This window comes from Saccopteryx bilineata, chromosome 1, assembly GCF_036850765.1.
Source record: "Saccopteryx bilineata isolate mSacBil1 chromosome 1, mSacBil1_pri_phased_curated, whole genome shotgun sequence".
Classification (NCBI taxonomy): Eukaryota; Metazoa; Chordata; class Mammalia; order Chiroptera; family Emballonuridae; genus Saccopteryx; species Saccopteryx bilineata.
This window is the reverse complement of record NC_089490.1, coordinates 31,618,610-31,632,360: the sequence shown is the minus strand read 5'-3', so window position 1 is coordinate 31,632,360 and position 13,751 is coordinate 31,618,610. Positions and strand designations below refer to the sequence as shown.

General features: G+C 40.6%; 1 protein-coding gene across 4 annotated transcripts in view; it reads right to left on the bottom strand.

Annotated features, from left to right (window-relative positions):
* FAM83B (family with sequence similarity 83 member B) overlaps positions 1–6,745 on the bottom strand; it is an 87,776-nt gene extending 81,031 nt beyond the window's left edge. Inside the window, exon 1 of one of the 4 annotated variants that reach the window (XM_066252787.1) lies at positions 6,661–6,745. The gene's annotated coding sequence lies outside the window, so the exon portion shown is untranslated. Of the gene's footprint in view, positions 1–6,199; positions 6,575–6,660 lie in introns of those variants that run through there. The other 3 variants (XM_066252775.1, XM_066252780.1, XM_066252784.1) reach the window with 3 other exon arrangements.
* Between the last annotated feature and the right edge of the window lie 7,006 nt (positions 6,746–13,751).

The following is a 13,751-nucleotide window of genomic DNA, read 5'->3' as shown; positions in this document are numbered from 1 at the left end:
TTTCTGTTCTGCACAATTTACTTGAGTGTGTGTACATGTGTGCAGGGCTGTGAATATTTTTCTTTCCACTCCTTTGCTGTTCAGAGTTCTGATTTCAAAGGCAGGACTCATCTCTTAGTCTCTTAACTTATCTCCCCTCAAAAATGTGGCTAGTACAGCAATTCCTACAACATAGATTTCTAAGTGAAAAGACCTTGGCACTTCTCTGAAGATGTTATCATTCATCACACTATCTAACACTATCTTCTCTTAGCTTCAGTTTAACCATCTCCTATACAAATCAAGAAAGTTACTCACAAAAAAATGAATATAAAATAAATTGAACTGTGGGGCCTCATGCTATTGATACTAAATCAAAGACAGTAATTTGTTTCCTTAATTCAAATAATTAATGATTTTATCAAGTCATTCACTCCATGTGTGGTACATGAACACACCTGCTTAGAATGCTCAAGGGCTCCTGTCCCAACTTTCTGGGGCATCATATTTTGGATCTAATACCCTTGAAAAGATTTTATGCTCTTTTAAGACTTCTTGTGCTAACTGTTCTATATATAAGATTTAACTTGCTAAAAGGCAGTAAACCTTCTTTAAAAACAAATATGGAATTCAAAAAAAAAGGTCTAAAAAAGATTTAAAAAACTCATGGACATGGAAAACAATGTGATGATTGCCAGGGGGTGGGGGGAGAGAGGGAAGCGGGGGAGGGTGTAAGGAGATGAATGATGATGGACGAAGACGAAGGCAAGACTTGGGGGTGAACACACAATATGGGATAGAGGTGTGTTGTAGAATTGGGCACCTGAAACCTGTATAACTGTGTTAACCAGTGTCACCCTGATGAATTCAATTAAAAAAATTAAAACGCTTGAAGACCCTATCTCAATAACAGGTCTCTGAGTCTAGGATTTGAGAGTGCTCCAATTGTGAATGCTTGATGAAATCATACTTTTCAATATGAGTGCACTAGAATTGGTCTAGTATTACACAAATAAACGCTTTTGCAATAAAGCACTTCCTATATTACTTTCAATGTATATAAACTAATTTTTCTTGTCTGACATTAATAGTTATAGGAAATGTAAGCTTTTGTTGTAATTTTAATTTTGTTTGGTATTATAATTTGGTCATACTGAGATTTTTTTTGTTTTTGTTTTTTTTATAAAGAAAGGTCCAATTAGCCTGATCTGTGGTGGCACACGAGACAAAGCATCAACCTGGAATGCTAAGGTCACTGGTTCAAAACCCCGGGCTTGCCTGGTCAAGGCACATATGGGAGTTGATGCTTCCTGCTCCTCCCTCTTCTCTCTTTTTCTCTTTCCTCTCTGAAATGAATAAACTCTTAAAAAAAAGAAAAGGCCCAATTATATACATTAGTGGTTTCCTACTTTGTTCTTTTGACCTTTTAATTTTTCTGCATTAGACACTGATTCTCAAGGTACCTTTCCCCTGATAAATCCAGTTTTTATTTCTTTAATTAACAAATTTGCAATGAAGTGCACACTCAGGCTATCAGCAAGTCAATGTGCAGCTTCAGCAGTTTTAATAACATCATTATCCTTCTTTTTACAGTCTTATTTGCACTCTTATTTGAATACTTTATTGCAACTTGAACTTATGTTTTTGGAAAATAGAAAAATGAAAGTCAATAAAATGCTTATCTAATAAAACAAATATAATGGAAGATGCAAATCATTAGATGTGTCAAAAAAGGCAAATCAATAGTTTTAATAGGACGATCATTGTATACATGCTCCATCGTGAAGACAAATAATATTGTTTAAATGTATAAAATGCTAGAAATATACTGTTGGTAGCAATCAAAATATAACTGAAAATTTTATTTATAATATAGTTTAGATATTAGAGAATACAATTCCTGTTGTAATATATATTTATTTTATTTTCATATAATGACTTTTATAGATTTTTAGAAACAGATAATGCACCAAAGTAGAGAACTGTACTTATAGAAGAGATGACAGATCAAAATAAAAAACATAAATAAATAAACAAATGCAAAAATAGGCAGATAAACAGAAGTAGGAAGTGGGAGAGATGGAAAAATAAAGATAAAAGGTGGAGTGGAAAATGAAGACAAGAAAAAGGTGAGAGGAGACAAAGGCAAAGAAAAGGAGAAGAGAAGCACTGAGAAGGAAGGAAGTCCAGGTAAGACAGGGGACAAGGAAGAACAAAAAGGGTCCAGAAAAAATAAAGTTGGATGAAAGGAATAAAGGGGCCATAAGAGGTAGGAAAGGAAAGAAAGAGTTGAGATGAAAAAAAGGAATTACTGAGGAACACTGTTAATATTTCCATACTCTAAAAACAACTTCACAGTTTATTTCACTCTTCCCTAACAAATAATTTAAAGTTAAATTATTTGAGAAAAACACATTTTTTAAAATATCATGAAACAGCTGTTGAATGAGTCAGGTGAGACTAAGTAAGTATTTGGAGAAACGAGCTGTTAAGAATTAGAGCCATCATTGCTTGTGTATGTATGTATATAAATGACAGCCCAGACAAACACTCCAGGTGGAGTGATTCTATTACAGCTAATGAGGTGGAAGATGCCACTTTTTAGTGCTTTGAAAACCGCCTTCTCTTACCCAATGAATAATGTTTATGTATAATCCAAGAGACAATGTGATGACAAATGGAGACCTAAAACCCTGTGAAATGAAAATGTGACAACAGAAGTAGAAATAATGAGCTTCCCAGTGATACTTTGGGGAGACCTTAGTTGACATTATTTGATGACACCCCAATATGAAGTGATCACAGAGATTTCAAAGCAAAATGTGCTTCACTGGTGATCATGCAGTCCAAACCCTTCATCACGTCAGTGAGAGGCCAACAGAATTTAAGTACTTTGTTCAAAATCACAACTCACTCAGGTGTGCTCATGTTTCATTTCTCAAATCATTAATGATGAGACCTTCAGAGAGCATGAGGGAAATACTAAGTAAATGGACCTGATCCATTAATTTGTTTGTCTTTAGTAATGATTATTGGGTAAGCAACAGTGAACTTCCTGAGATTCAGGAACAGTAAGTACTGTGTTACCTTCAGATCCTTAGAGTGGAACACACTGTTTGGTGCACAATTGTCAATTTATATGTTTAATGGATGGATGGATAGGCTGCAAGAGCAGTTATGACCTTTGGTTTCTGTGACTGCATAGCTTTTGTATAAACTCTTTAAAGTGGGCCGCTGACAAAAATATAAAGACTATAGCTGACCCTATGCCAGTACAAAAGAGGCTGACCATCACTAACTTCCCTTCCCTAGGGATGGGCACAGGCTACAAATTATTTGACAGCTCAAAACATAAAATGTCATGTGCCTTTAGGGGACATCTGTCCTCACTCCTAAGGACTTTTATGAAAATAAAACAAAATATAAACTGGGTAGTCATTAGATGTCCCCAGAGGTAAAGTTTCCTCATATCATTCATGGTTATGTTATTCAAGCACTTCCCAACATGCGCATACCCAATGGGTGAGATTTCTGTTTGGATTATCTTTCCAACCCAAGGTTATCTTCCTCACAGCATCACAGCTGCTGAAAACATCTTTGCCTCCCTGATCCCCCACCCTTACTTCCTGTCTGTTACCCTCCTGACTCTTTAATAAACCCCCTTCCCAATTCTCAAGCCAGTGTGTTCCCATTCCACCTCATCTGCCCCCACACATACCCTGTCTACTGGAGTTCATCATTTCCCCAGCTCCTATATCACTGCCACACAGTATTCAGACTCCAAAGACTGGCAGTGCCAATCTATCTGGGAATCATACTCACCCTTATGGGCTGTGACAGATACCTGAAAACAATGCCAACCACCCACTGGCCCACTTCCGTAGGAAGGAGGCATCAACTGAAAGCTCTAGCCCATTTTCTCAGAGAAATGTTGATGGAATTAATTTTTGATGGAGTTTACGTCTTACTTGTACAAAATTTAACTTGTCATTTGGATAAAATGGTGTCCTTATAATCCATAACCATCTTTTAGAGCTGCATTTCCATGTTGACAGGGGGCAAGGAGAGAATATATTCTGATTATCAAATGAAAATCTGCCAACAAATTTCTCAAATTCATTCCATTTCCAGATCAGAAACAATTAAATGAACAAAAGTACATTTCAAAATTAACAGTAGCACTGTGTTTAACAAACTCTGTGAATTGTGAAACATCCCTGGAGCACTCAGATTTTGCAAGTTACAGAGGGATGGACATGCAAACTTACCTGACTAGCTAAACGAGGTCAACTTGTAATTTTACAAATAATTAGTTAAATTAAACTAAGTGGAGCCTTTTCAAAAGGTCTCCACCAACCAGATTTATGTTATAGAAGAGGCCTGTTTTCCTGGGGTCACATTTTCACCACAAAAGTCTGCTGATGCAAAATGCAATGCTAGATCTCGAAAACTCATTATCAAATAATGCAATTGAATGGGAAACAGGTATGCGAGCTGTTGCAAGCTAAGTCATGGTCAAGATAATACTCAATGTATGAACCTTCAGCGTAAACTGTAATGAGCTATGGTACCAGGAGGGGATATAATAAAATGAATAAAAATAACCCATCTCGAAAGAGTGCACTCAGTTCTAGTTAAAGTGATCATCTCCAGAGAGCAATCAGAAGAGACATCACTGAGTCAGCACCATAGGTGCGGTCTGTCTGCATCTATACAATCCCTTTCAGCAACTGTTCGGTTGGTGGTGCTTCCCACCATAACTTCTAAGCATCTGCGGTCTAGAATGTGCCAGCTGTAAAGTCAGGATCCACCCAGCCCCTCAGGCAGGCTCTGCAGGGTGCAGTCAGCTCCAGTAATAGGTGTGTACACCACGTGTGACCTAAGCCCAGAAGCTAGGGGTGGGGGGGATTTGGAACTGGAAAGTGCGGGGGCTTCTATCATTCTGGGAACTGTAGGAGGACCAAGGGAAAACAAAACAAAGATCCATCCCCAACCCCTCCTTCATCCTGTTTCACACCTTTCTCATTCTTTAGTTATTTTGAAAAAACAAAAAGACCAGCTTTCTCTCACAAGTCCCTTTCATCATTGTCCTATTGCTTGTCAGGACTGATTCAGCCCCAGTCATGGATCTCCCTGGGGCTCTTGCATTTGTTGGGGATGAGAAAGGGAAAGAAGGGAGGTGCCTGTGAGTAACCTGGCAAAATGTCTAACAAGTGGGAATCTAGAAATGAACTGCTGAACACCACAGTCTGGCCTGACTGCTTGCCACAGCATGGCTTTTTGTTAAGTGTTCTGGCCTCCCTGGTTCTCGTCTCCACTTTCCAGTGAAAAGCCCTATAAATTCATCAGTCCATGCTATTCTGTGTCCCCATAAGCTCCGGACTTGACCCTACCACTATCTCTTCACAGACCCTTGATTTCAATAACCAACACGTGTGCATTACCGGCCTCCTCCCCTACTTTGTACGGGTAATAACCCCCCAGCATGTCACAAAGAACAGGACTAAAGTTTCCAAGTACTTTTCCAGGAACAATCTCCTCTAGTCACACTTTCCTTTTAAGGTCACCACGACCTAGAGCTGTGGTTCTCAAAATCGGATACAGTATACCTGTATGCCAAAATCACCTGGCCAGCTAATCAAGGACACGGACCCAGGCTTAGGCCAACTCAGATTTGAAAAGCATAGTCCTCCACTAATCTGGAAGCACAAGTAAAAGACATTTTTCTCAAGAAAAACTTTTCCTTTTCCAGCCCTGCTCCTCGCACGAGATCTAAAGACCCCCACACCCTTCTCAGCCTAAGCTTCCCAGCCTTCTCTCCGTAACCCCACCCCCACGCGCGCCCCTCCACTTCTACGCCTCCCTACTCCCACCGCCCCTTCCCAGCCCCCGACCACTGGTCCGAGTTCCTCCGCAGGCTACAGAAGAGGAAACAAACCCGACGGCCACGGGGGGCGGCGCCTGTCCCTGGGAAACCGAACCCACCCGCCTGAGACTTCACTTTTCAAACTTCCCAACTCGCTCTCACGGCCACGATAAGGACAGAAACATAAAGGGCAGAGGGGACCGAGCTCTGCACCCCGGTGACTGTCGGATCCCGCGCGCTCGCCCGGGGCGCGTTCCAGTCCCACCGCGCTGCCGGCAGCCGGCCCAGCCCAGGTGGGCGCAGCCCCGAGCCCCTGCGCGCCCGCCAACCCCCGGGGGCCGGGAGCGCACTTACCGCCCGGAGCCCCGAGCCCCTCCGCGCCCGCCGACCCCCGGGGACCCGGAGCGCACTTACCGCCCGGAGCCCCGAGCCGCGCGCACCCGCGCCCGCCGCCGCTTTGCCGCCCGGGAAGCGGCGAGCGCGAGGGAGGGCAGAGGAGTTACCTGCCCAGCGTCAGGTCGGCGGGGCGAAGCTCATTCCGGCCCGCACCGCGCCCCGCACCCCCCGGGCCAGGTGCCGAGCTGAGCGAGGGCGGGAGTGGGGACCAGTCACAACAAGTCGAAGGTCGGGTCACACCAAACAACGTGCAGCCAGAAAGTGCCTCGGAACCTGTCTGAACTCAAAAGCCCAACCCACTACCAGCAAAGTATATAGAAAGCTTTTCTTTCCTATCCGCCCTCTTGACTACCCAGCAATTACAAGTCCCCACAGCTCGGCCCGGGCGAGCCGAGACCTGGGAGGACCGTGGCGCTCACCTGGGAAGAGGGCGGGCCTCGGCCGAGCAGGGCCGCGCTCCCATTCCCTGCCCCGCCCCGCCGAGACGCCGGAGTGCCCCGGGGGAGGCCGGGGGGCTGCAGGGTGAAGCCTGGGATGGACCACCCTCCAGAGGGTGGGGCGGATTCAGCCCGCAGGTGATAATCCCAGCAACGCAGACCCCTACCTGTCCGCCGGAGTGTTTTCGGGTTTGGAAAGGACCAGGAAGTGGGAGGGTGGAAGAAAATGCGCTTGTGCATATACCTTTATATAAGAAAGAAGAATTTTAAGTATCATTAAAGATTCAGTTCCGATTTAGGACTGCCCTGGTTACTGACTTGGAATGAAAAGACACTGTGTTTAATAGGAATACCTGAATGATAAGCAGGTCACTCTAGGTGAGATGCTATGGAGCAACATTATGGAATTGGAAACTTTATAATTTGATTTTGATATAAAAACAGCAATTACAATTTATTTTTATTTCCTTTCTACATCTCAATACATCAATTATTCGCGTTTCTAGTAAGAGTATGACCATATAATCTTCAATATACAGCTATTAGCAGCAAATCGTAAAAAATGTAGTCTCCTATGGAAGAATGAAACTAAGGGTAATAATAGGCATATTTTAAGCTTCCAGCATTATATGTAAATTACAATAAAATGGAATTGACCTTAAAAACGACTTTTATGGCTATTTTGCTCTGAATAAAACATTTGGGGAAATGCTAAACTCTTGGTATCTGAATTAGGTCTTGACTGGTGCGGAGACTTGGGAGAATGAAAGTTGCCTGTTCTAGACTGTGAAATCGGGTAAAGACCAAAGGCAGAAAGTAAAAGCAAGTTCCAGGACAGAATTAGGTCTTGACTGGTGCGGAGACTTGGGAGAATGAAATTTACCTATTTTAGACTGTGAAATCGGGTAAAGACCAAAGTTCCAGGACAGTGCGAAACTAAATTTATAGATTATTGTATCTGTGATATAGTTTCTTTTTCTCAACAGCATATAGAGAAATGTCTTGTACATATTTAACTTTTTTCTTCTGTTTCTGCTAATTTCCGTGTCTCACCTTTTACTATTTTTGCAATTCTGCTCTTCATTTTTGACATGCTATTGTCTGATTTCCTGGATGCATGTTCTCTGTGTGGTACTGTATTTGTTGGTATGCTTTCTCGGTGTTCAACAATAATTCTGGACATTTCTTAAAGGGGCAATAGTATGAGCATTTTGAGACTACGTTCATAAACATACTGTTATTTATAAAAAAAACAGCAAGACTGTTAGACTTAACAAATTAAAATGGACCCCTGGGAAGTCTAATCTTAAGGTTATGCATTCTTACATAAATCAAGTGAGATCACAAAGAAGGATATTTACTACAGTGTTAATTATTAAAAGCAAAAAAAAAAAAAAAGAGAGAGGAAACGTAAATTAAGAGGGAAAACTTATTAAAGGCACTATGTATGCAAAGGGCTTTCCATCCTTAGTGAGATAGGAGAATATATAAAATTGACCGGACCCCTTAACAGCCTTGTGAGGCAGCTGTGTTAGGCTTCCTGGCTGGTTTACCAGCAAGCGCTTAACTTGATTAGTGCGTGAGCACATGGCAAAGGCGTGTGCGTATAGCCTATATAAGGCTATGGGTGCTTCCCCTGTGTGGCGCTTCTCCCAGATCGCTCTCCTGCCACCATGAGGTGGGGTTTTCCTTGCTCCCTTGACCTTACTAAGAATAGTAGGTTTTCCTTTGTTTATTAGCTCTTTCACTTTTGTTGTTTATTTGCTCTCCCGTCTTTGCGAACCTCCAATAACTGGGAATGGCCCTACACTTTCTGGCTCTGCAGTTTCTCTTCTGTCTGCCTGAATCCAGCGTGAACCTGCCTGGCCTCAGCCACCAGCATTACAAGCTGACAAACTGGGTGAGAGAGAGGAATGGTGATGGACTCAGACTTGACTGGGGTTGGTGAACCCACAATGCAGTTTACAGAGTATGTGCTGTGAAATTGTGAACCTGAAACCTATATAATTTTCTTGGGCAGTGTCACCCCAATGATTTCAATAATTTTTTTTTTTTTTTTTTTAAAAAGGCAACTAGTAGTACAAGCCACTGTGAGCAACTTTAGGTGCAAAGGACTCAAGTCTTTGAAGAGATAAGAGAAATAAATGATTAACTGCTTAGGATGCTGCCAGAACTTCACAGAAATTTGGGAATTTGAATTGGGTCCTGACTGATGAGCAGACTTGACGGGAGTCTAAAACTGGCCTGCGGCTAGGTGCTGGGTGTGCAGAGTAAAGGCCAGACTGCGGAAAAGCTCCAGGATCACACAAATCAATTGCCAGATTTGGCCATGGGTGTAGTATGGCTGTGTTTAGGAATAAAGTTTAGAGTCATTTTCTCACCTACAGAATGAGGTCAGTCTTGTTTACCATGTAGGGTTGTTATGAGAATTATGAACTAAAATAGTTCATGTAAAACCCTTATCACTGAACCTGATTTGTGGTAAGACCACAATAGTAGCCACTATAATTATACTGGGGTCAGATTGTGAAGAGCCCTGATTGCAAGGTGAAGAACATGGACTTGTGTCTACAGATGGTGTGATATAATGACTCATTTAACAGTTGGTGACCTTTAGTATAAATTCTAAGAAGTCAGGAAGCATAGATCGACCCAGCACCCTTACAAAAAGGGTGGTGGCCCTGGCCACGTCGGCCTGGCGTGCAGAAGTCCCGGGTTCGATTCCCGGCCAGGGAGCACAGGAGAAGCGCCTATCTGCTTCTCCACCCCTCCCCCTCTCCTTCCTCTCTGTCTCTCTCTTTCCCTCCCGCAGCCGAGGCTCCACTGGAGCAAAGATGGCCCGGGCGCTGGGGATGGCTCCTCGGCCTCTGCCCCAGGCGCTAGAGTGGCTCTGGTCGCGACAGAGCGACGCCTCGGAGGGGCAGAGCATCGCCCCCTGGTGGGCAGAGCGTAGCCCCTGATGGGCGTGCCGGGTGGATCCTGGTGGGGCGCATGCGGAGTCTGTCTGTCTCTCCCCGTTTCCAGCTTCAGGGAAATATAAATAAATAAATAAATAAATAAATAAATAAAAAAAAAAGGGTGGCAACGGTGGGAGTAATGAAAATGAAAAAGAAAACGACCAGTTTGAGAACCGATGACATTAAAAATCAGTATCATTTGGAATCTGATTGGATGTTGAAGTTAAAGGAACTTTAAGTTAAAGGGAAAGAAATAAGAAATAACTGGAATTTTAAGTTACTAAAAGCTATGGGGGGGGGGCAATAACCATATGTGTGAAAAGTAGAAAGAGGCAGGAACAAGGTCATGTGAAAGGTTATTTTTAAGATGTTGGGGACCTCATAAAGGCACTTAGAGACGGACTGTGGAGAGGCAGTAGAGGATAGAAAGAAGAGTCCTCAGTTCCATCCATGGCATTTGAAATGCTACAACCACTATATAAGATGCACCCAGTTTTTAGACCCCAAAATTTTTCAAAAAAGGGAGCATCTTATAGATGAGGAATTGCTTTTCACATGTGTTCCTTCAAAAATTCTGAAAATGTATAAGAATCTACTTTATTACTTTATAAAGTCTCAGTTATTATTTGTAGATAAAAGTCACTACTTGTAGACTAAGCCCCTAGTCTCTTCAAGAGCTTTGAAATATTCATATTTTAACCCTTTGAGTAGTACAGGTGTTCTTATATATACTTGTGCCTCCTGACCACCCAAAGTACAACCATACAAAATTTTTTTATTTTAAAAATGTGTGAAAGGCAACATTTAAAAAAGGCAAATGTATGTTCTTCTTATTTCCATAAATTGATTATCAAACAAACATGACTTTAAGTTAATAAAACTGTAACTGAAACTAATTTCATTTTTTGAAAAAAAAAACAAAAACAAAAAACAACTCATCCCAGAGGTCAGTGAGCATGAAAAAAAAATGCACTACTCAAAGAGTTCATGTGCTTGAAGACAATGGCTTCCAGGCAGATCAAGCCATTGATACAGAAAGGATGTCATATCTAACATTTTACCCAAGTACTTTGGGAAAGTTAAGAAACAAATTCCTGTTGGTACCAGCTAAATTTACTGCTGGATGAATCATAACATTTGTTTAATTGTCTTAAGACACTTCATGTAAGACTACTGTGAAAATTATTAAAATGAACTTTTTAATCATTTCATATACCTTTCATATTTAAATTATTATATAAAGTATTATGTAAATGTCATTAATTCATCAGATATTTATTGAAAGTTTTCTTTTTTTTTAAATTTTCTTTATTTTTTGACAGAGACAGAGACAGTCAGAGAGAGGGACAGATAGGAACAGACAGACAGACAAGAAGGGAGAGAGGTGAGAAGCATCAATTGTTCCTTGTGGCATCTTAGTTATTCCTTCATTGTTTTTTCATTGATTGCTTTCTCATATGTGCCTCAGGGGGGCTACAGCAGAATGAGTGACCCCCGTGCTCAAATCAGCAACCTTGGGCTCAGGTCAGCGACCTTGGATTCAATCAAGCCAGCGACCATGGGTTCAAGTCTATGATTCCACACTCAAGCCAGAAACCCCATGCTCAAGCCAGATGAACCCACACTCAAGCCAGTGACCTCGGGGTTTGGAACCTGGGTCCTCCTAGTCCCATTCCAATTCTGTATCCACTGCACCACTGCCTGGTCAGGCTTATTGAGAGTTTTCTGTAAGAAAGACATAGTGCCAGGCACTGGTTGGGGCAGAATATGAAAAGATTAATAAAGCACAATAAATATAAATAGGGTCCATTTATCTGAATCCTTGACTTTATGTGTGTGTGTGTGTAGAAACAAATATAATTAAATCAAATTAGATATGTAGATTAATAATTGATTTTTTAATTTTCTTATTAAATTCTTTTAGAAGGATGGAAAATATATTTTGTGCTTCCTCTACTCTTTCAATATTATGGTATAGTATTATGTAATTATTTTTTTACTCTATAAGTATCTTTAAAAATTAGATAACCATAACAAATTAATTTAGGCAATGAGGGAAAGAAATAAAATGATAAAAGCAGAAAAACATAGTTCTTTATTTTTGAGTAAAGTCATCATATCCTACATTCTTGTGAATTCATTTCTTCTTCTCTTTCTCTTCTGTAAATTAAATACATGAAAATATTAGATTGCTTGTATTTTTGATAACACACAAAAATAACTAAAAATCTTGCCAGTATTGGTAAAATGAATATTCACGCAATTAGGTGGCTGGACACAATGTGCAGTGATGCTAATAAAAATATATTTGATATTAAGTACTTATTATTATAATTATTCAATTTTAAATATATCCATTTGTCTTTTGTTAACAGTATTTACTGAGACATATATTGTCCAGTTTAAATATCTTTTAAAATACTTCACCTCATTTCCAAAAAGTCATTGTTTATCCTTTTTTTTTTGATGAATAGGAATTGCCATCTTTAGAAGTATTTTATTATAGCAGTATGTTAGAGTCATTATTACCAATAGTATTAACACGATTACAGACATTCATTGCTATTCCATGTTGTACGCATTAGGTAGAAATACTGTACATCAATAGTGAATATTCTAGGTGTCCTCAGAATCATTCATTACCTGGCCTGAGTTTCAGAGCGGTCACCTGAGGTGTGAGACATAACTTGTAATTTTGTAATTAAAAGAAAAAGAAAGAGAGTGAGGAGAGAGAGAGAGAAGTAGCTGTAAACTTCGAACTGCAACTGCCTTTTCTGGAAGGTCTCATTCACAGACGTCTGCTATTCTGTATCACTGTCTCTGATATATCATGTCTATTTGCATTTCATGCTTTTGCCCACCTCTGTTCAGTCGATCTCCAGCCTGTGGGGCCTTTTTTGCTCTTTTCTGCCCCTATGCAAGGTAGCCATCACTCAAGACCCATGTCTATCCCCACATCGTTTAATTCTAGCGTTGACTACTGTGAGCTCCTTAAAATGCATAAGCTTTGATCCCTTTGCTACTTCTCTGCCAAAATTATGTGACCTTATAACATGCCTTTTATCATTTGTCTGGGCTGTTATTGGTTTGCTGGTATAATTTAACTTCCTCAGTACTTTGTCTTCCAATCAGATCAGTTATTCTCAGGGGAGGGATACCAGCCCAGCCCATAGAAGACATTTGGAAAATGCTATAAATAATTGAGGCATTTCTCAATCTCTACTAGCATTTGGTGGGCAAGGATTTGGAGGAATGACATATGTCCTATAAGGTGTCCTGAATAATGAAAAGTTACCCCTTGTCTTGCACAAATAATAGCAGTTCCTGCCAGATTCAGTGAAGGTAAAAAAAAAAAAAAAAATCCATTATAATTGCCTATGACTAGAATGCAAATGCAAATTTTTTGTGCAGTATTTACATACACCAAATTCCAGTAATCCAATTATATTTTTTACTTTGTAACTCATAGCACTAACAGACTTTAATAAGAGTTATTAATAAAACTCATCAGTACCCCTGGGCATCTGTAGGTTAAATATCTGATGATTTCATATTGTCTGGTTTAGTTGTCTCTGAATATTTACACACTAAAATAATATTTTTATAATTTATATTACAATTAGGCATAGCGCTACTTCTAAAAAACATGTGTGGGTTGTTATTTTATCAATAAATGTTATTTTGTTTTACTATAGTAAGGGGACATTAACCTTCTTAACCTTATTTGTTCAAAAACATAGAGAGATGTGAGTCTGAGAGTTAACTAAGAATTACAGAATTAGAGCCTGACCAGGCGGTGGCTCAGTGAATAGAGAGTCGGACTGGGATGCAGAGTGCCCAGGTTTGAGACCCCAAGGTCGCCAGCTTGAGTGCGGGCTCATCTGGTTTGAGAAAACAGCTCACCAGCTTGAACCCAAGGTCGCTGGATCGAGCAAGGGGTTACTTGTTCTGCTGAAGGTTCTCAGTCAAGGCACATATGAGAAAGCAATCAATGAACAACTAAGGTGTCACAACGAAAACTAATGATTGATGCTTCTCATCTCCCTCCGTTCCTGTCTGTCTGTCCCTATCTATCCTTCTCTCTGTCTCTGTAAAAAAATAAAAATAAAAAAATAA